Here is a 22,960-nt window from a genome sequence, read left to right on the forward strand (position 1 = left end):
GTTCACTAGACTGAGCACATTGTAATCTTTGCAGAAGAGTGGCATTGAGTTGAGTGATCACACAGGAGGGGGTATGATGTGTTCAATAGGAGCTTTGGAGGAATCACTTGAGTGAGGGAACTGACCGGAAAGGGCGTCCACCTTCTTGTTCTTGGTTCCAGGAAGGTAGGAAACCACAAAGTGAAAACTGGAAAAGAACAAGGCCCACCTGGCCTGACAAGGAATGAGTCGATGAGCAGTTTCTAGGTAAGTCAGTGAGGATCTGAATAGGGTTTGCGGTGCCCTCTAGCCAGTGACACCATTCAGTTAAGGCCATTTTAATGGCTAAGAGTTCACGATTACCCACATCGTAGTTCCTCTCAGCAGGAGTGAAACATTTAGAAAAGAAGGCTACAGGGTGTGATTTGGAAGTCTGATGGTCCCTTTGGGTAAGAACTGCTCCAGCCCCCTATCTCGGAGGCATCAACCTCTAAGGTCTGTAGGTCAGGGTTGGGATGGAGGAGCACAGGAGCTGAACAGAAAGCCTTTTTCAGACAAGAAAAGGCATTTATGGCTTCAAGAGGCCAATGTTTACAGTCCTTGTTCCGTCTAGTCAATTCAGTGAGAGGAGCGACTGTTTGAGAAAAGTTCTTTATGAACTTGCGGTAGTAATTGGAGAACCCCAAGAACCTCTGTAATTCCTTTAAGGAGGTAGATTGAGGCCATTCTATTACAGCGGTGAGTTTAGCAGAATCCACGACAAAACCCTCCTTCAAGATGACATATTCAAGGAATTGGATCCGGACTTGATCAAACTCACATTTTTCTAGCTTGGCTACCAAAGAGTTATCCCTGAGATGAAGAAGCACCTGTCTCACGTGCCTGTGATGCTCCTCTAAAGTGGAAGAGAAAACACGGATATCATCTCATCCAGGTAAACGATGACAGTGCGTTTGAGGAGGTCACAGAAAATGTAGTTGACAAATGCCTGGAAGACTGCAGGGGTGTTACACAACCCAAAGGGCATTACAAGGTATTCATAATGCCCTGATCTTGTGTTGAAGGCGGTCTTCCATTTGTGGCCTGGAGAGATGCAAATCAAATTGTATGCCCCAAGTAAGTCCAATTTAGTGAAGAAGCGAGCATCCTGGAGTGAGTCATACAATTCAGTGATCAGTGATATGGGATAGCAAATCTTGATGGCTATGTTGTTCAAGGCCCTGTAGTCTATGCAGGGTCTGAGCCCACCATCCTTCTTACCGTCAAAAAAGAAACCAGCCCCAGCAGGAGAGGAAGAAGGGCGAATGAAACCTTTAGCTAGGTTTTCTTGGATGTACTCCTCCATGGATTTGATTTCAGCCTTGGAGAGTGGATACGTCCTGCCATTAGAAAGTGGGGCTCCGGGAAGGAGGTCAATCTTACAGTCATAGGGATGGTGGGGTGGCAGCACGTCGGCTACTTTTTTATCAAACACATCAACAAAGTCTGCATATACCAAAGAAAGGATGGAGGGAGTTTGGATGCTGCCTATGGGAATGCGGAGCAGAGGAATGACTTTAGCAAGGCAGGAGTGGAAACAGGAGGCACCCCAAGAAGCCAATTGTCTCTCAGCCCAGTCGAACTGTGGATTGTATAAGCGAAGACAAGGGAGACCAAGGATGACAGGCTGAGCTGGGGAATGAATGACCTCGAACTGGAGTTGTTCGTTATGAAGAACACCAACGGTCAGGGTCAGGGGTGCTGACTCAAAATGGATCAAACCAGAACCAAGGGGGGTGCCACCCAGGGTAGTTATCTTGAGACAGAGACAATGTCTTTTCTGTAGAAGAGGTAGACCAGCTCGAATCATAAAACGGTGATTCAAGAAGTTGCCAGCTGCCCCTGAATCAATGAAGGCTTGAGTGTGGACAGTATTCTGAAGGAAGGTAAGGGTAACAGGTACCAGGATCCGAGAGGAGTGAGGGGATTTGGTAGAGATAATGCTTAGAGGTACCCCTGAGTTATCCTCTAAGCATTGGCTTTTCACGGCCGAATCTCACAGTCCTTTAGTTTGTGGGAGTTAGAGCCACAATAAAAGCATAGTCTCAGTCTCCTTCTTCTCTGTCTTTCGGACTCTGAAGGTTTGAAGGAGGAGAGATCCATGGGTTCCTCCACTGAGGTATCTGGAGCTGCTGAAGGGGTAGAGGATGTCACCAGACCCAGATGAACAGGCGGACGGGAAGGGAGGACCCCTCTAGTTTGGTCTCTCTCAGCTTGTCTCTCCTGAAAGCGAGAGTTCAGACTGATACAAAGTACTATAATGTCATCCAAAGAATATATCACAATATGTGAGTTCATCTTTGATGCATTCATGCAGACCCCTCCTAAAGGCTGCCTTGAGAGCACTGTCATCCCAAGTGGTTTCAAGTGCCAAGGTGCCAAACTCAATGGCAAACTGAGCCACGGTTCTGTTGCCCTGGTGAAGATCCAGGAGGAAATATTCCGGAGCAGAGGTACGGCCAGAAGCCCAAAACACAGCAGAAAAGGCAGAAATTAAATAATCAGAATCATGCAGGAGTGGAGCGTCCTGTTCTAGAAGAGGAAAGACCCAAGCTAGGGTCTTGTCTTTCAGCAAGGAAATGATAAAGGTGACCCTTGACTGGGGAGACTGAAAGGTGTGGGGATCATTACGGAAGTGCAGCCTGCATTTGTTAAGGAAACCCCTGCAATCAGTAGTACCTTCATACTTGTCAGGCAAAGGTATCCGGGGTATGCTTCCAGAAGCAGAGGGAGAAGTCACAGTACTGGAAGCAGGGACTGGAGGCGAAACAACAGGAGTAGTACTCCTCGATGTGACTAGTAAGGAGAGTTGAGCGGTAATAGCCTCCAGCTTGGAATCCATATTCTACAGTTGTGTAGTATGGGTTCCCAACATCTGTTCTTGGAGATAAACAGCTTGTCCCAAGTATAATGTAAGGCTTGTGGGATACTCCTCTATCAGACCGAACTTGGCCAGTAGTCTTGTTATCCTGGCATTGAGCTGGAAAGATAGGGAATATCCCAGAGTAGAGAGTATCAGGCAAATGAGGAGAGCAGCACTCACCACAGGCTGGACAGCACAAGGCAAATAAGACCGACAGGATACGGCAACAGAAAATCAGGCCAGCAATTCAGGGGGTAACCAGGTAGCGTAGTGAGACAGGCAGGGTTCAGCAACAAGAAGACAGTCCAGCAATGTAGGGGTTAACCAGGTAGCGTAATGAGACAGGCAGGGATCAGCAACAAGAAGTCAGTCCAGTTAGTTAGGGGTTAACCAAGTAGTGTAGTGAGACAGGCAGGGTTCAGTAACAAGGATCAATCCAGCAGATTAGGGGTTAACCAGGTAGAGTAGTAAGACAGGCAAGGTTTCAGCAACAAAGTATCAGTCTAGCAGTTTAGGGGTTAACCAGGTAGTGTAGTAAGACAGGCAAGGATTCAGCAACTAAGTATCAATCCAGCAGACGATCTGTCACTCCGAGGGGCACACGAAGTAGCACCTTTACTTGTGCAGTGACAGATCGCTTGCTGCCTGCTAAAGTACCTGGTGGATTGGTGCCAAGAGACCGGTTGGTATCAGAAGAGTGCGGCAATGACGTCAGCGCCACACGCATCCTGAGCCGACACAGCCCTAGGCAACGAGCATGGGGACGACGCCGCGCCCCTAGCAACAGCGCAACGTGACAATCTCTCACTTTCTTTCTCTCTCACTTTCTTTCTCTCTCTCTCTTTTTTTCTTTCTTTCTCTCTCTCTCATACTTTCTCTTTTTCTTGCTCTCTTTCTTTTTCTTTCACTCTCTCTTCTCACTTCTCTCTTTCTCTTCCTCTTTCTCTCTCTCTCCTTTCTCTCTTTTTCTCTCTCACTTCTCTCTATCTCACTATCTCCTTTCTCTCTTTCTTTCTTTCTTTCTCTCTGTATCTCTCTCTCCCTCGCTATCTGTCTCTCTCTCTCTCTCTCTCTCTCTCTCCCCTTTGGTGAGCTGTGCATGCAGGTGAAAACAACAGACTCATCTCTTCATAATGAAGGCAGATTGTCAAGGGAGAGAGATAGAATAGCTTCATTTCCATACATTAATATGCAAATTTACAGAAGCCAGAATAACTTCCAGCCAGCAATCTGTGCTTGGATGGTCAGATGGATAAATGCCAGTATTCACTGTATTCATTGTATGGCAGACAACTAATCAATTAACTTTCCCTGGAGTATTTAAATATATATTACATTAGCCACAGAGCAGTGCGTTGCAGCTATTAGCACCAAACCACAAGGCTACCTAGCACAATGTCCACACCAAGGCTACAACATCTGCAGGAATTGTTTTTATATGAAAGCCATTCATTCTTATTTAAAGAGACATTGTACAAAAACGTATATTGTTGTTTTGTATTGTATAGTTTTATATTGTTGTGTTGTATTGTATAGTTGTATATTAGTTTGTATTGTATAGTTTTATATTGTTGTGTTGTATTGTATAGTTTTATATTGTTGTTTTGTATTGTATAGTTGTATATTAGTTTGTATTGTATAGTTTTATATTGTTGTGTTGTATTGTATAGTTTTATATTGTTGTTTTGTATTGTATAGTTTTATATTGTTGTGCTGTATTGTATAGTTTTATATTGTTGTTTTGTATTGTATAGTTTTATAATGTTGTATTGTATTGTATGGTTTTATATTGTTGTTTTGTATTGTATAGTTTTATATTGTTGTGTTGTATTGTATAGTTGTATATTAGTTTGTATTGTATAGTTTTATATTGTTGTGTTGTATTGTATAGTTTTATATTGTTGTTTTGTATTGTATAGTTTTATATTGTTGTGCTGTATTGTATAGTTTTATATTGTTGTTTTGTATTGTATAGTTTTATATTGTTGTTTTGTATTGTATAGTTTTATATTGTTGTTTTGTATTATATAGTTTTATATTGTTGTTTTGTATTGTATAGTTTTATATTGTTGTTTTGTATTGTATAGTTTTATAATGTATTGTATTGTATAGTTTTATATTGTTGTGTTGTATTGTATAGTTTTATATTGTTGTTTTTAATGTATAATTGTATGTTGTTGTTTTGTATTGTATAGTTTTATATTGTTGTTTTTATTGTATAATTGTATGTTGTTGTTTTGTATTGTATAGTTTTATATCGTTGTTTTGTATTGTATAGTTGTATATTAGTTTGTATTGTATAGTTTTATATTGTTGTTTTGTATTGTATAGTTGTATATTAGTTTGTATTGTATAGTTTTATATTGTTGTTTTGTATTGTATAGTTGTATATTAGTTTGTATTGTATAGTTTTATATTGATGTTTTTATTGAATAGTTGTACATTGTTGTTTTGTATTGTATAGTTTTATATTGTTGTTTTGTATTGTATAGAATTATATTGTTGTTTTGTATTGTATAGTTTTATATTGTTGTTTTGTATTGTATAGATTTATATTGTTGTTTTGTATTGTATAGTTTTATATTGTTGTTTTGTATTGTATAGTTTTATATTGTTGTTTTGTATTGTATAGTTTTATAATGTTGTATTGTATTGTATAGTTTTATATTGTTGTGTTGTATTGTATAGTTTTATATTGTTGTTTTGTATTGTATAGTTGTATATTGTTGTGTTGTATCGTATAGATTTATATTGTTGTGTTGTATTGTATAGTTTTTTATTGTTGTGTTGTATTGTATAGTTTTATATTGTTGTGTTGTATTGTATAATTTTATATTGTTGTTTTGTATTGTATAGTTTTATATTGTTGTGTTTTATTGTATAGTTCTATATTTTTGTTTTGTATTGTAAAGATTTAAATTGTTGTGTTGTATTGTATAGTTTTATATTGTTGTTTTGTATTGTATAAATGTATATTAGTTTGTATTGTATAGTTTTATATTGTTGTTTTTATTGTATAGTTTTATATTGTTGTGTTGTATTATATAGTTGTGTATTGTTGTGTTGTATTATATAATTTTATATTGTTGTTTTGTATTGTATAGTTTTATATTAGTGTGTTGTATTGTATATATTTATATTGTTGTGTTGTATTGTATCATTTTATATTTTTGTTTAGTATTGTATAGTTTTATATTGTTGAGTTGTATTGTATAGTTTTATATTGTTGTTTTGTATTGTATAGTTGTATTTGGTGTGTTGTATTGTATTGGTTTATAATGTTGTGTTGTATTGTATAGTTGTATATTGTTGTATTGTATAGTTTTACATTGTTGTGTTGTATTGTATTGTTTTATATTGTCATGTTGCATTGTATAGTTTGATATTGTTGTTGTTAAGTTTTATATTGTTGTGTTGTATTGTATAGTTTTATATTGTTGTGTTGTATTGTAAAGTTTTATATTGTTGTGTTGTAGTTGTATATTTATAGGTTGTGTTGTATTGTATAGTTTTATATTGTTGTGTTGTATTTTAGAGTTTTATATTGTCATGTTGTATTGTACAGTTTTATATTGTTGTGTTGTAGCGTATAGTTTTATATTGCTGTGTTGTGTTGTATTGTATAGTTTTATATTGTTGTGTTGTGTTGTATTGTATAGTTTTATATTGTTGTGTTGTATTGTATAGTTTTATATTGTTGTGTTGTGTTGTATTGTACAGTTTTATATTGTTGTGTTGTAGTGTATAGTTTTATATTGCTGTGTTGTGTTGTATTGTATAGTTTTATATTGTTGTGTTGTGTTGTATTGTATAGTTTTATATTGTTGTGTTGTATTGTAGAGTTTTATATTGTTGTGTTGTGTTGTATTGTACAGTTTTATATTGTTGTGTTGTATTGTATAGTTTTATATTGTTGTGTTGTGTTGTATTGTATAGTTTTATATTGTTGTGTTGTGTTGTATTGTATAGTTTTATATTGTTGTGTTGTATTTTAGAGTTTTATATTGTCGTGTTGTATTGTACAGTTTTATATTGTTGTGTTGTGTTGTATTGTATAGTTTTATATTGCTGTGTTGTGTTGTATTGTACAGTTTTATATTGTTGTGTTGTAGTGTATAGTTTTATATTGCTGTGTTGTGTTGTATTGTATAGTTTTATATTGTTGTGTTGTATTGTATAGTTTTATATTGTTGTGTTGTATTGTATAGTTTTATATTGTTGTGTTGTGTTGTATTGTATAGTTTTATATTGTTGTGTTGTGTTGTATTGTATAGTTTTATATTGTTGTGTTGTATTTTAGAGTTTTATATTGTCGTGTTGTATTGCACAGTTTTATATTGTTTTATTGTATAGTTTACACCTTGCTGGAAAAAAAATAAAAGAGCAAGATGCTTAATTTTAAATTGAAATGAACAGTATGGTATGGGTACTTATGGTTAGTACTTACTGGCTGATAAGGACAATTCCCACTATATTGACAAACTTCTGCAATCTTAGCAAGAAACTAACTGTTTTCTAAAGACAAACCAATTTATACAAAACAAAATTACGATACATTTTGAAAGCTCTTGTTCTGCTAAAAGAAAATTATGACAATGCCCCTTTATTTTTTTATTTTTTTCCTGTCCTTTTTATGAAATCAATCATTATATACTGAGCCTAGAATAGTAAAAATCACTTTGTGCATACTCCCTGGTATATAGGCTATTACGCGCAATGCATAATTGGGTGAATGTATTTGCAGGAGCCACAACATTCTGTTCTCTGGGCAAACCTTCACTTCATAACCTATATGTGGTTACCAATAAGGCCACTGCCATAAATTACATACACCTAGATTACGAGTCCACTACCATAAAAAACATACATCTAGATTACAAGTCCACTGTCATAAATTACATACACCTAGATTACAAATCCACTGCCATAAATTACATACACCTAGATTACGAGTCCACTGCCATAAATTACATACACCTAGATTACAAGTCCACTGCCATAAATTACATACACCTAGATTACAAGTCCACTGCCATAAATTACATACACCTAGATTACAAGTCCACTGCCATAAATTACATACACCTAGATTACGAGTCCACTACCATAAATTACATACACCTAGATTACGAGTCCACTGCCATAAATTACATACACCTAGATTACGAGTCCACTGCCATAAATTACATACACTTAGATTACAAGTCCACTGCTATAAATTACATACACATAGATTACGAGTCCACTGCTATAAATAACATACACCTAGATTACGAGTCCACTGCCATAAATTACATACACCTAGATTACAAATCCACTGCCATAAATTACATACACCTAGATTAAGAGTCCACTGCTATAAATTACATACACCTAGATTACGAGTCCACTGCCATAAATTACATACACCTAAATTACAAGTCCACTGCCATAAATTACATACACCTAGATTACAAGTCCACTGCCATAAATTACATACACCTAGATTACGAGTCCACTACCATAAATTACATACACCTAGATTACGAGTCCACTGCCATAAATTACATACACCTAGATTACGAGTCCACTGCCATAAATTACATACACCTAGATTACGAGTCCACTACCATAAATAACATACATCTAGATTACAAGTCCACTGCCATAAATTACATACACCTAGATTACAAATCCACTGCCATAAATAACATACACCTAGATTACGAGTCCACTGCCATAAATTACATACACCTAGATTACAAGTCCACTGCCATAAATTACATACACCTAGATTACAAGTCCACTGCCATAAATTACATACACCTAGATTACAAGTCCACTGCCATAAATTACATACACCTAGATTACAAGCCCACTGCCATAAATTACATACACATAGATTACGAATCCACTGCTATAAATAACATACACCTAGATTACGAGTCCACTGCCATAAATTACATACACCTAGATTATGAGTCCACTGCCATAAATTACATACAACAAGATTACAAATCCACTGCCATAAATTACATACACCTAGATTACGAGTCCACTGCTATAAATTACATACACCTAGATTACGAGTCCACTGCCATAAATTACATACACCTAGATTACAAATCCACTGCCATAAATTACATACACCTGGATTACGAGTCCACTGCCATAAATTAAATACACCTAGATCATGAGTCCACTGCTATAAATTACATACACCTAGATTACAAGACCACTGCCATAAATTACATAAAACTAGATTACAAGACCACTGCTATAAATTACATACACCTAGATTACAAATCCACTGCTATAAATTACCTACACCTAGATTACAAGACAACTGCCATAAATTACATACACCTAGATTACAAGACCACTAGTATAAATTACATACACCTAGATTACAAGACCACTGCCATAAATTACATACACATAGATTACAAGACCACTGCTATAAATTACATACACCTAGATTACAAGACCACTGCTATAAATTACATACACCTAGATTACAAGACCACTGCCATAAATTACATACACCTAGATTACAAGACCACTTCTATAAATTACATACACCTAGATTACAAGACCACTGCCATAAATTACATACACCTAGATTACAAGTCCACTGCCATAAATTACATACACCTAGATTACGAGTCCACTACCATAAATAACATACACCTAGATTACGAGTCCACTGCCATAAATTACATACACCTAGATTACAAGTCCACTGCTATAAATTACATACACATAGATTATGAGTCCACTGCTATAAATAACATACACCTAGATTATGAGTCCACTGCCATAAATTACATACACCTAGATTACAAGTCCACTGCCATAAATTACATACACCTAGATTACAAGACCACTGCTATAAATTACATACACCTAGATTACAAGACCACTGCCATAAATTACATACACCTAGATTACAAGACCACTGCTATAAATTACATACACCTAGATTACAAGACCACTGCCATAAATTACATACACCTAGATTACAAGTCCACTGCCATAAATTACATACACCTAGATTACAAGTCCACTACCATAAATTACATACACCTAGATTACGAGTCCACTGCCATAAATTACATACACCTAGATTACGAGTCCACTGCCATAAATTACATACACCTAGATTACAAGTCCACTGCTATAAATTACATACACATAGATTACGAGTCCACTGCTATAAATAACATACACCTAGATTACGAGTCCACTGCCATAAATTACATACACCTAGATTACAAGTCCACTGCCATAAATTACATACACCTAGATTACAAGTCCCCTGCCATAAATTACATACACCTAGATTACGAGTCCACTGCCATAAATTATATACACATAGATTACAAATCCACTGCTATAAATTACATACACATAGATTACGAGTCCATTGCTATAAATAACATACACCTAGTTTACGAGTCCACTGCCATCAATTACATACACCTAGATTACGAGTCCACTGCCATAAATGACATACACCTAGATTATAAATCCACTGCCATAAATTACATACACCTAGATTACGAGTCTACTGCTATAAATTACATACACCTAGATTACGAGTCCACTGCCATAAATTACATACACCTAGATTACGAGTCCACTGCCATAAATTACATACACCTAGATTACAAATCCACTGCCATAAATTACATACACCTAGATTACGAGTCCACTGCCATAAATTACATACACCTAGATCATGAATCCACTGCTATAAATTACATAAACCTAGATTACAAGACCACTGCCATAAATTACATAAAACTAGATTACAAGACCACTGCTATAAATTACATGCACCTAGATTACAAATCCACTGCTATAAATTACCTACACCTAGATTACAAGACCACTGCCATAAATTACATACACTTAGATTACAAGACCACTGCTATAAATTACATACACCTAGATTACAAGACCACTGCCATAAATTACATACACCTAGATTACAAGACCACTGCTATAAATTACATACACCTAGATTACAAGACCACTGCCATAAATTACATACACCTGGATTACAAAACCACTGCTGTAAATTATATACACCTAGATTACAAGACCACTGCTATAAATTACATACACCTAGATTACAAATCCACTGCCATAAATTACATACACCTAGATTACGAGTCCACTACCATAAATTACATACACCTAGATTACAAGTCCACTGCTATAAATTACATACACCTAGATTACAAGACCACTGCTGTAAATTACATACACCTAGATTACAAGACCTATACGTGTTTATCAATAAGGCCACTGCCATAAATTACATACAACTAGATTACGAGTCCACTACCATAAATAACATACATCTAGATTACAAGTCCACTGCCATAAATTACATACACCTAGATTACAAGTCCACTGCCATAAATTACATACACCTAGATTACAAATCCACTGCCATAAATTACATACACCTAGATTACAAGTCCACTACCATAAATTACATACACCTAGATTACGAGTCCACTGCCATAAATTACATACACCTAGATTACAAATCCACTGCCATAAATTACATACACCTAGATTACAAGTCCACTGCCATAAATTACATACACTTAGATTACGAGTCCACTACCATAAATTACATACACCTAGATTACGAGTCCACTGCCATAAATTACATACACCTAGATTACAAGTCCACTGCTATAAATTACATACACATAGATTACGAGTCCACTGCTATAAATAACATACACCTAGATTACGAGTCCACTGCCATAAATTACATACACCTAGATTACGAGTCCACTGCCATAAATTACATACACCTAGATTACAAGTCCACTGCCATAAATTACATACACCTAGATTACGAGTCCACTGCCATAAATTACATACACCTAGATTACAAGTCCACTGCAATAAATTACATACACTTAGATTAGAACTCCACTGCCATAAATTACATACACCTAGATTACAAGACCACTACTATAAATTACATACACCTAGATTACAAGTCCACTGCCATAAATTACATACACCTAGATTATAAAACCACTGCTATAAATTACATACACCTAGATTACAAGTCCACTGCCATAAATTACATACACCTAGATTACAAGACCACTGCTATAAATTACATACACCTAGATTACAAGACCACTGCTATAAATTACATACACCTAGATTACAAGTCCACTGCCATAAATTACATACACCTAGATTACAAGACCACTACTATAAATTGCATACACCTACATTACAAGTCCACTGCCATAAATTACATACACCTAGATTACAAGACCACTGCTATAAATTATATACACATAGATTACAAGACCACTGCTATAAATTACATACACTTATATTTCAAGACAACTGCTATACATTACATACACCTAGATTACAAGACCACTGCTATAAATTACATACACCTAGATTACAAGACCACTGCTATAAATTACATACACCTAGATTACAAGACAACTGCTATAAATTACATACACCTAGATTTCAAGACCACTGCTATAAATTACATACACCTAGATTACAAGACAACTGCTATAAATTACATACACCTAGATTTCAAGACCACTGCTATAAATTACATACACCTAGATTACAAGTCCACTGCAATAAATTACATACACATAGATTACAAGACCACTGCCATAAATTACATACACCTAGATCACAAGAACACTGCTATAAATTACATACACCTAGATTAGAAGTCCACTGCCATAAATTACATACACCTAGATTACAAGACCACTGCTATAAATTACATACACCTAGATTACAAGTCCACTGCCATAAATTACATACACCTAGATTACAAGACCACTGCTATAAATTACATACACCTAGATTACAAGTCCACTGCCATAAATTACATACACCTAGATTACAAGACCACTGCTATAAATTACATACACCTAGATTACAAGAACACTGCTATAAATTACATACACCTAGATTACAAGGCCACTGCTATAAATTACATACACCTAGATTACAAGTCCACTGCTATAAATTACAAACACCTAGATTACAAGACCACTGCCATAAATTACATACACCTAGATTACAAGAACACTGCTATAATTTACATACACCTAGATTACAAGTCCACTGCCATAAATTACATACACCTAGATTACAAGACCACTGCTATAAAGTACATACACCTAGATTACAAGTCCACTGCCATAAATTACATACACCTAGATTACAAGACCACTGCTATAAATTGCATACACCTACATTACAAGTCCATTGCCATAAATTACATACACCTAGATTACAAGACCACTGCTATAAATTACATACACATAGATTACAAGACCACTGCTATAAATTACATACACCTAGATTTCAAGACAACTGCTATAAATTACATACACCTAGATTACAAGACCACTGCCATAAATTACATACACCTAGATTACAAGTCCACTGCCATAAATTACATACACCTATATTACAAGACCACTTTTATAAATTACATACACCTAGATTACAAGTCCACTGCCATAAATTACATACACCTAGATTACAAGACCACTGCTATAAATTACATACACCTAGATTACAAGACCACTGCTATAAATTACATACACGTAGATTACAAGACCACTGCCATAAATTACATACACCTAGATTACAAGTCCACTGCCATAAATTACATACACCTAGATTACAAGTCCACTGCCATAAATTACATACACCTAGATTACAAGTCCACTGCAATAAATTACATACACCTAGATTAGAAGTCCACTGCCATAAATTACATACACCTAGATTACAAGACCACTGCTATAAATTACATACACCTAGATTACAAGTCCACTGCCATAAATTACATACACCTAGATTATAAAACCACTGCTATAAATTACATACACCTAGATTACAAGTCCACTGCCATAAATTACATACACCTAGATTACAAGACCACTGCTATAAATTACATACACCTAGATTACAAGACCACTGCTATAAATTACATACACCTAGATTACAAGTCCACTGCCATAAATTACATACACCTAGATTACAAGACCACTACTATAAATTGCATACACCTACATTACAAGTCCACTGCCATAAATTACATACACCTAGATTACATGACCACTGCTATAAATTACATACACATAGATTACAAGACCACTGCTATAAATTACATACACTTAGATTTCAAGACAACTGCTATACATTACATACACCTAGATTACAAGACCACTGCTATAAATTACATACACCTAGATTACAAGTCCACTGCCATAAATTACATACACCTAGATTACAAGTCCACTACCATAAATTACATACACCTAGATTACGAGTCCACTGCCATAAATTACATACACCTAGATTACGAGTCCACTGCCATAAATTACATACACCTAGATTACAAGTCCACTGCTATAAATAACATACACCTAGATTACGAGTCCACTGCCATAAATTACATACACCTAGATTACAAGTCCACTGCCATAAATTACATACACCTAGATTACAAGTCCCCTGCCATAAATTACATACACCTAGATTACGAGTCCACTGCCATAAATTATATACACATAGATTACAAGTCCACTGCTATAAATTACATACACATAGATTACGAGTCCATTGCTATAAATAACATACACCTAGTTTACGAGTCCACTGCCATCAATTACATACACCTAGATTACGAGTCCACTGCTATAAATGACATACACCTAGATTATAAATCCACTGCCATAAATTACATACACCTAGATTACGAGTCTACTGCTATAAATTACATACACCTAGATTACGAGTCCACTGCCATAAATTACATACACCTAGATTACGAGTCCACTGCCATAAATTACATACACCTAGATTACAAATCCACTGCCATAAATTACATACACCTAGATTACGAGTCCACTGCCATAAATTACATACACCTAGATCATGAATCCACTGCTATAAATTACATAAACCTAGATTACAAGACCACTGCCATAAATTACATAAAACTAGATTACAAGACCACTGCTATAAATTACATGCACCTAGATTACAAATCCACTGCTATAAATTACCTACACCTAGATTACAAGACCACTGCCATAAATTACATACACTTAGATTACAAGACCACTGCTATAAATTACATACACCTAGATTACAAGACCACTGCCATAAATTACATACACCTAGATTACAAGACCACTGCTATAAATTACATACACCTAGATTACAAGACCACTGCCATAAATTACATACACCTGGATTACAAAACCACTGCTGTAAATTATATACACCTAGATTAAAAGACCACTGCTATAAATTACATACACCTAGATTACAAATCCACTGCCATAAATTACATACACCTAGATTACGAGTCCACTACCATAAATTACATACACCTAGATTACAAGTCCACTGCTATAAATTACATACACCTAGATTACAAGACCACTGCTGTAAATTACATACACCTAGATTACAAGACCTATACGTGTTTATCAATAAGGCCACTGCCATAAATTACATACAACTAGATTACGAGTCCACTACCATAAATAACATACATATAGATTACAAGTCCACTGCCATAAATTACATACACCTAGATTACAAGTCCACTGCCATAAATTACATACACCTAGATTACAAATCCACTGCCATAAATTACATACACCTAGATTACAAGTCCACTACCATAAATTACATACACCTAGATTACGAGTCCACTGCCATAAATTACATACACCTAGATTACAAATCCACTGCCATAAATTACATACACCTAGATTACAAGTCCACTGCCATAAATTACATACACTTAGATTACGAGTCCACTACCATAAATTACATACACCTAGATTACGAGTCCACTGCCATAAATTACATACACCTAGATTACAAGTCCACTGCTATAAATTACATACACATAGATTACGAGTCCACTGCTATAAATAACATACACCTAGATTACGAGTCCACTGCCATAAATTACATACACCTAGATTACGAGTCCACTGCCATAAATTACATACACCTAGATTACAAGTCCACTGCCATAAATTACATACACCTAGATTACGAGTCCACTGCCATAAATTACATACACCTAGATTACAAGTCCACTGCTATAAATTACAATCACCTAGATTACAAGACCACTGCCATAAATTACATACACCTAGATTACAAGAACACTGCTATAATTTACATACACCTAGATTACAAGTCCACTGCCATAAATTACATACACCTAGATTACAAGACCACTGCTATAAAGTACATACACCTAGATTACAAGTCCACTGCCATAAATTACATACACCTAGATTACAAGACCACTGCTATAAATTGCATACACCTACATTACAAGTCCATTGCCATAAATTACAAACACCTAGATTACAAGACCACTGCTATAAATTACATACACATAGATTACAAGACCACTGCTATAAATTACATACACCTAGATTTCAAGACAACTGCTATAAATTACATACACCTAGATTACAAGACCACTGCCATAAATTACATACACCTAGATTACAAGTCCACTGCCATAAATTACATACACCTATATTACAAGACCACTTTTATAAATTACATACACCTAGATTACAAGTCCACTGCCATAAATTACATACACCTAGATTACAAGACCTCTGCTATAAATTACATACACCTAGATTACAAGACCACTGCTATAAATTACATACACGTAGATTACAAGACCACTGCCATAAATTACATACACCTAGATTACAAGTCCACTGCCATAAATTACATACACCTAGATTACAAGTCCACTGCCATAAATTACATACACCTAGATTACAAGTCCACTGCAATAAATTACATACACCTAGATTAGAAGTCCACTGCCATAAATTACATACACCTAGATTACAAGACCACTGCTATAAATTACATACACCTAGATTACAAGTCCACTGCCATAAATTACATACACCTAGATTATAAAACCACTGCTATAAATTACATACACCTAGATTACAAGTCCACTGCCATAAATTACATACACCTAGATTACAAGACCACTGCTATAAATTACATACACCTAGATTACAAGACCACTGCTATAAATTACATACACCTAGATTACAAGTCCACTGCCATAAATTACATACACCTAGATTACAAGACCACTACTATAAATTGCATACACCTACATTACAAGTCCACTGCCATAAATTACATACACCTAGATTACATGACCAGTGCTATAAATTACATACACATAGATTACAAGACCACTGCTATAAATTACATACACTTAGATTTCAAGACAACTGCTATACATTACATACACCTAGATTACAAGACCACTGCTATAAATTACATACACCTAGATTACAAGTCCACTGCCATAAATTACATACACCTAGATTACAAGTCCACTACCATAAATTACATACACCTAGATTACGAGTCCACTGCCATAAATTACATACACCTAGATTACGAGTCCACTGCCATAAATTACATACACCTAGATTACAAGTCCACTGCTATAAATTACATACACATAGATTACGAGTCCACTGCTATAAATAACATACACCTAGATTACGAGTCCACTGCCATAAATTACATACACCTAGATTACAAGTCCACTGCCATAAATTACATACACCTAGATTACAAGTCCCCTGCCATAAATTACATACACCTAGATTACGAGTCCACTGCCATAAATTATATACACATAGATTACAAGTCCACTGCTATAAATTACATACACATAGATTACGAGTCCATTGCTATAAATAACATACACCTAGTTTACGAGTCCACTGCCATCAATTACATACACCTAGATTACGAGTCCACTGCTATAAATGACATACACCTAGATTATAAATCCACTGCCATAAATTACATACACCTAGATTACGAGTCTACTGCTATAAATTACATACACCTAGATTACGAGTCCACTGCCATAAATTACATACACCTAGATTACGAGTCCACTGCCATAAATTACATACACCTAGATTACAAATCCACTGCCATAAATTACATACACCTAGATTACGAGTCCACTGCCATAAATTACATACACCTAGATCATGAATCCACTGCTATAAATTACATAAACCTAGATTACAAGACCACTGCCATAAATTACATAAAACTAGATTACAAGGCCACTGCTATAAATTACATGCACCTAGATTACAAATCCACTGCTATATATTACCTACACCTAGATTACAAGACCACTGCCATAAATTACATACACTTAGATTACAAGACCACTGCTATAAATTACATACACCTAGATTACAAGACCACTGCCATAAATTACATACACCTAGATTACAAGACCACTGCTATAAATTACATACACCTAGATTACAAGACCACTGCCATAAATTACATACACCTGGATTACAAAACCACTGCTGTAAATTATATACACCTAGATTACAAGACCACTGCTATAAATTACATACACCTAGATTACAAATCCACTGCCATAAATTACATACACCTAGATTACGAGTCCACTACCATAAATTACATACACCTAGATTACAAGTCCACTGCTATAAATTACATACACCTAGATTACAAGACCACTGCTGTAAATTACATACACCTAGATTACAAGACCTATACGTGTTTATCAATAAGGCCACTGCCATAAATTACATACAACTAGATTACGAGTCCACTACCATAAATAACATACATCTAGATTACAAGTCCACTGCCATAAATTACATACACCTAGATTACAAGTCCACTGCCATAAATTACATACACCTAGATTACAAATCCACTGCCATAAATTACATACACCTAGATTACAAGTCCACTACCATAAATTACATACACCTAGATTACGAGTCCACTGCCATAAATTACATACACCTAGATTACAAATCCACTGCCATAAATTACATACACCTAGATTACAAGTCCACTGCCATAAATTACATACACTTAGATTACGAGTCCACTACCATAAATTACATACACCTAGATTACGAGTCCACTGCCATAAATTACATACACCTAGATTACAAGTCCACTGCTATAAATTACATACACATAGATTACGAGTCCACTGCTATAAATAACATACACCTAGATTACGAGTCCACTGCCATAAATTACATACACCTAGATTACGAGTCCACTGCCATAAATTACATACACCTAGATTACAAGTCCACTGCCATAAATTACATACACCTAGATTACGAGTCCACTGCCATAAATTACATACACCTAGATTACAAGTCCACTGCAATAAATTACATACACTTAGATTAGAACTCCACTGCCATAAATTACATACACCTAGATTACAAGACCACTACTATAAATTACATACACCTAGATTACAAGTCCACTGCCATAAATTACATACACCTAGATTATAAAACCACTGCTATAAATTACATACACCTAGATTACAAGTCCACTGCCATAAATTACATACACCTAGATTACAAGACCACTGCTATAAATTACATACACCTAGATTACAAGACCACTGCTATAAATTACATACACCTAGATTACAAGTCCACTGCCATAAATTACATACACCTAGATTACAAGACCACTACTATAAATTGCATACACCTACATTACAAGTCCACTGTCATAAATTACATACACCTAGATTACAAGACCACTGCTATAAATTACATACACATAGATTACAAGACCACTGCTATAAATTACATACACTTATATTTCAAGACAACTGCTATACATTACATACACCTAGATTACAAGACCACTGCTATAAATTACATACACCTAGATTACAAGACCACTGCTATAAATTACATACACCTAGATTACAAGACAACTGCTATAAATTACATACACCTAGATTTCAAGACCACTGCTATAAATTACATACACCTAGATTACAAGACAACTGCTATAAATTACATACACCTAGATTTCAAGACCACTGCTATAAATTACATACACCTAGATTACAAGTCCACTGCAATAAATTACATACACATAGATTACAAGACCACTGCCATAAATTACATACACCTAGATCACAAGAACACTGCTATAAATTACATACACCTAGATTAGAAATCCACTGCCATAAATTACATACACATAGATTACAAGACCGCTGCCATAAATTACATACACCTAGATTACAAGACCACTGCTATAAATTACATACACCTAGATTACAAGTCCACTGCCATAAATTACATACACCTAGATTACAAGACCACTGCTATAAATTACATACACCTAGATTACAAGAACACTGCTATAAATTACATACACCTAGATTACAAGACCACTGCTATAAATTACATACACCTAGATTACGAGACCACTGCCATAAATTACATACACCTAGATTACAAGGCCACTGCTATAAATTACATACACCTAGATTACAAGTCCACTGCTATAAATTACCTACACCTAGATTACAAGACCACTGCCATAAATTACATACACCTAGATTACAAGAACACTGCTATAATTTACATACACCTAGATTACAAGTCCACTGCCATAAATTACATACACCTAGATTACAAGACCACTGCTATAAAGTACATACACCTAGATTACAAGTCCACTGCCATAAATTACATACACCTAGATTACAAGACCACTGCTATAAATTGCATACACCTACATTACAAGTCCATTGCCATAAATTACATACACCTAGATTACAAGACCACTGCTATAAATTACATACACATAGATTACAAGACCACTGCTATAAATTACATACACCTAGATTTCAAGACAACTGCTATAAATTACATTCACCTAGATTACAAGACCACTGCCATAAATTACATACACCTAGATTACAAGTCCACTGCCATAAATTACATACACCTATATTACAAGACCACTTTTATAAATTACATACACCTAGATTACAAGTCCACTGCCATAAATTACATACACCTAGATTACAAGACCACTGCTATAAATTACATACACCTAGATTACAAGACCACTGCTATAAATTACATACACGTAGATTACAAGACCACTGCCATAAATTACATACACCTAGATTACAAGTCCACTGCCATAAATTACATACACCTAGATTACAAGTCCACTGCCATAAATTACATACACCTAGATTACAAGTCCACTGCAATAAATTACATACACCTAGATTAGAAGTCCACTGACATAAATTACATACACCTAGATTACAAGACCACTGCTATAAATTACATACACCTAGATTACAAGTCCACTGCCATAAATTACATACACCTAGATTATAAAACCACTGCTATAAATTACATACACCTAGATTACAAGTCCACTGCCATAAATTTCATACACCTAGATTACAAGACCACTGCTATAAATTACATACACCTAGATTACAAGACCACTGCTATAAATTACATACACCTAGATTACAAGTCCACTGCCATAAATTACATACACCTAGATTACAAGACCACTACTATAAATTGCATACACCTACATTACAAGTCCACTGCCATAAATTACATACACCTAGATTACATGACCACTGCTATAAATTACATACACATAGATTACAAGACCACTGCTATAAATTACATACACTTAGATTTCAAGACAACTGCTATACATTACATACACCTAGATTACAAGACCACTGCTATAAATTACATACACCTAGATTACAAGACCACTGCCCTAATTTACATACACCTAGATTACAAATCCACTGCCATAAATTACATACACCTAGATTACAAGACCACTGCTATAAATTACATACACCTAGATTACAAAACAACTGCTATAAATTACATACACCTAGATTTCAAGACCACTGCTATAAATTACATACACCTAGATTACAAATCCACTGCAATAAATTACATACACATAGATTACAAGACCACTGCCATAAATTACATACACCTAGATCACAAGAACACTGCTATAAATTACATACACCTAGATTAGAAGTCCACTGCCATAAATTACATACACCTAGATTACAAGACCACTGCTATAAATTACATACACCTAGATTACAAGTCCACTGCCATAAATTACATACACCTAGATTACAAGACCACTGCTATAAATTACATACACCTAGATTACAAGTCCACTGCCATAAATTACATACACCTAGATTACAAGACCACTGCTATAAATTACATACACCTAGATTACAAGAACACTGCTATAAATTACATACACCTAGATTACAAGGCCACTGCTATAAATTACATACACCTAGATTACAAGTCCACTGCTATAAATTACCTACACCTAGATTACAAGACCACTGCCATAAATTACATACACCTAGATTACAAGAACACTGCTATAATTTACATACACCTAGATTACAAGTCCACTGCCATAAATTACATACACCTAGATTACAAGACCACTGCTATAAATTACATACACCAAGATTACAAGTCCACTGCCATAAATTACATACACCTAGATTACAAGACCACTGCTATAAATTGCATACACCTACATTACAAGTCCATTGCCATAAATTACATACACCTAGATTACAAGACCACTGCTATAAATTACATACACATAGATTACAAGACCACTGCTATAAATTACATACACCCAGATTTCAAGACAACTGCTATAAATTACATACACCTAGATTACAAGACCACTGCCATAAATTACATACACCTAGATTACAAGTCCACTGCCATAAATTACATACACCTATATTACAAGACCACTTTTATAAATTACATACACCTAGATTACAAGTCCACTGCCATAAATTACATACACCTAGATTACAAGACCACTGCTATAAATGACATACACCTAGATTACAAGACCACTGCTATAAATTACATACACCTAGATTACAAGACCACTGCCATAAATTACATACACCTAGATTACAAGTCCACTGCCATAAATTACATACACCTAGATTACAAGTCCACTGCTATAAATTACATACACCTAGATTACAAGACAACTGCTACAAATTACATACACCTAGATTTCAAGACCACTGCTATAAATTACATACACCTAGATTACATGACCACTGCC

This window comes from Bombina bombina, chromosome 3, assembly GCF_027579735.1.
Source record: "Bombina bombina isolate aBomBom1 chromosome 3, aBomBom1.pri, whole genome shotgun sequence".
In the NCBI taxonomy this organism is placed as follows: domain Eukaryota; kingdom Metazoa; phylum Chordata; class Amphibia; order Anura; family Bombinatoridae; genus Bombina; species Bombina bombina.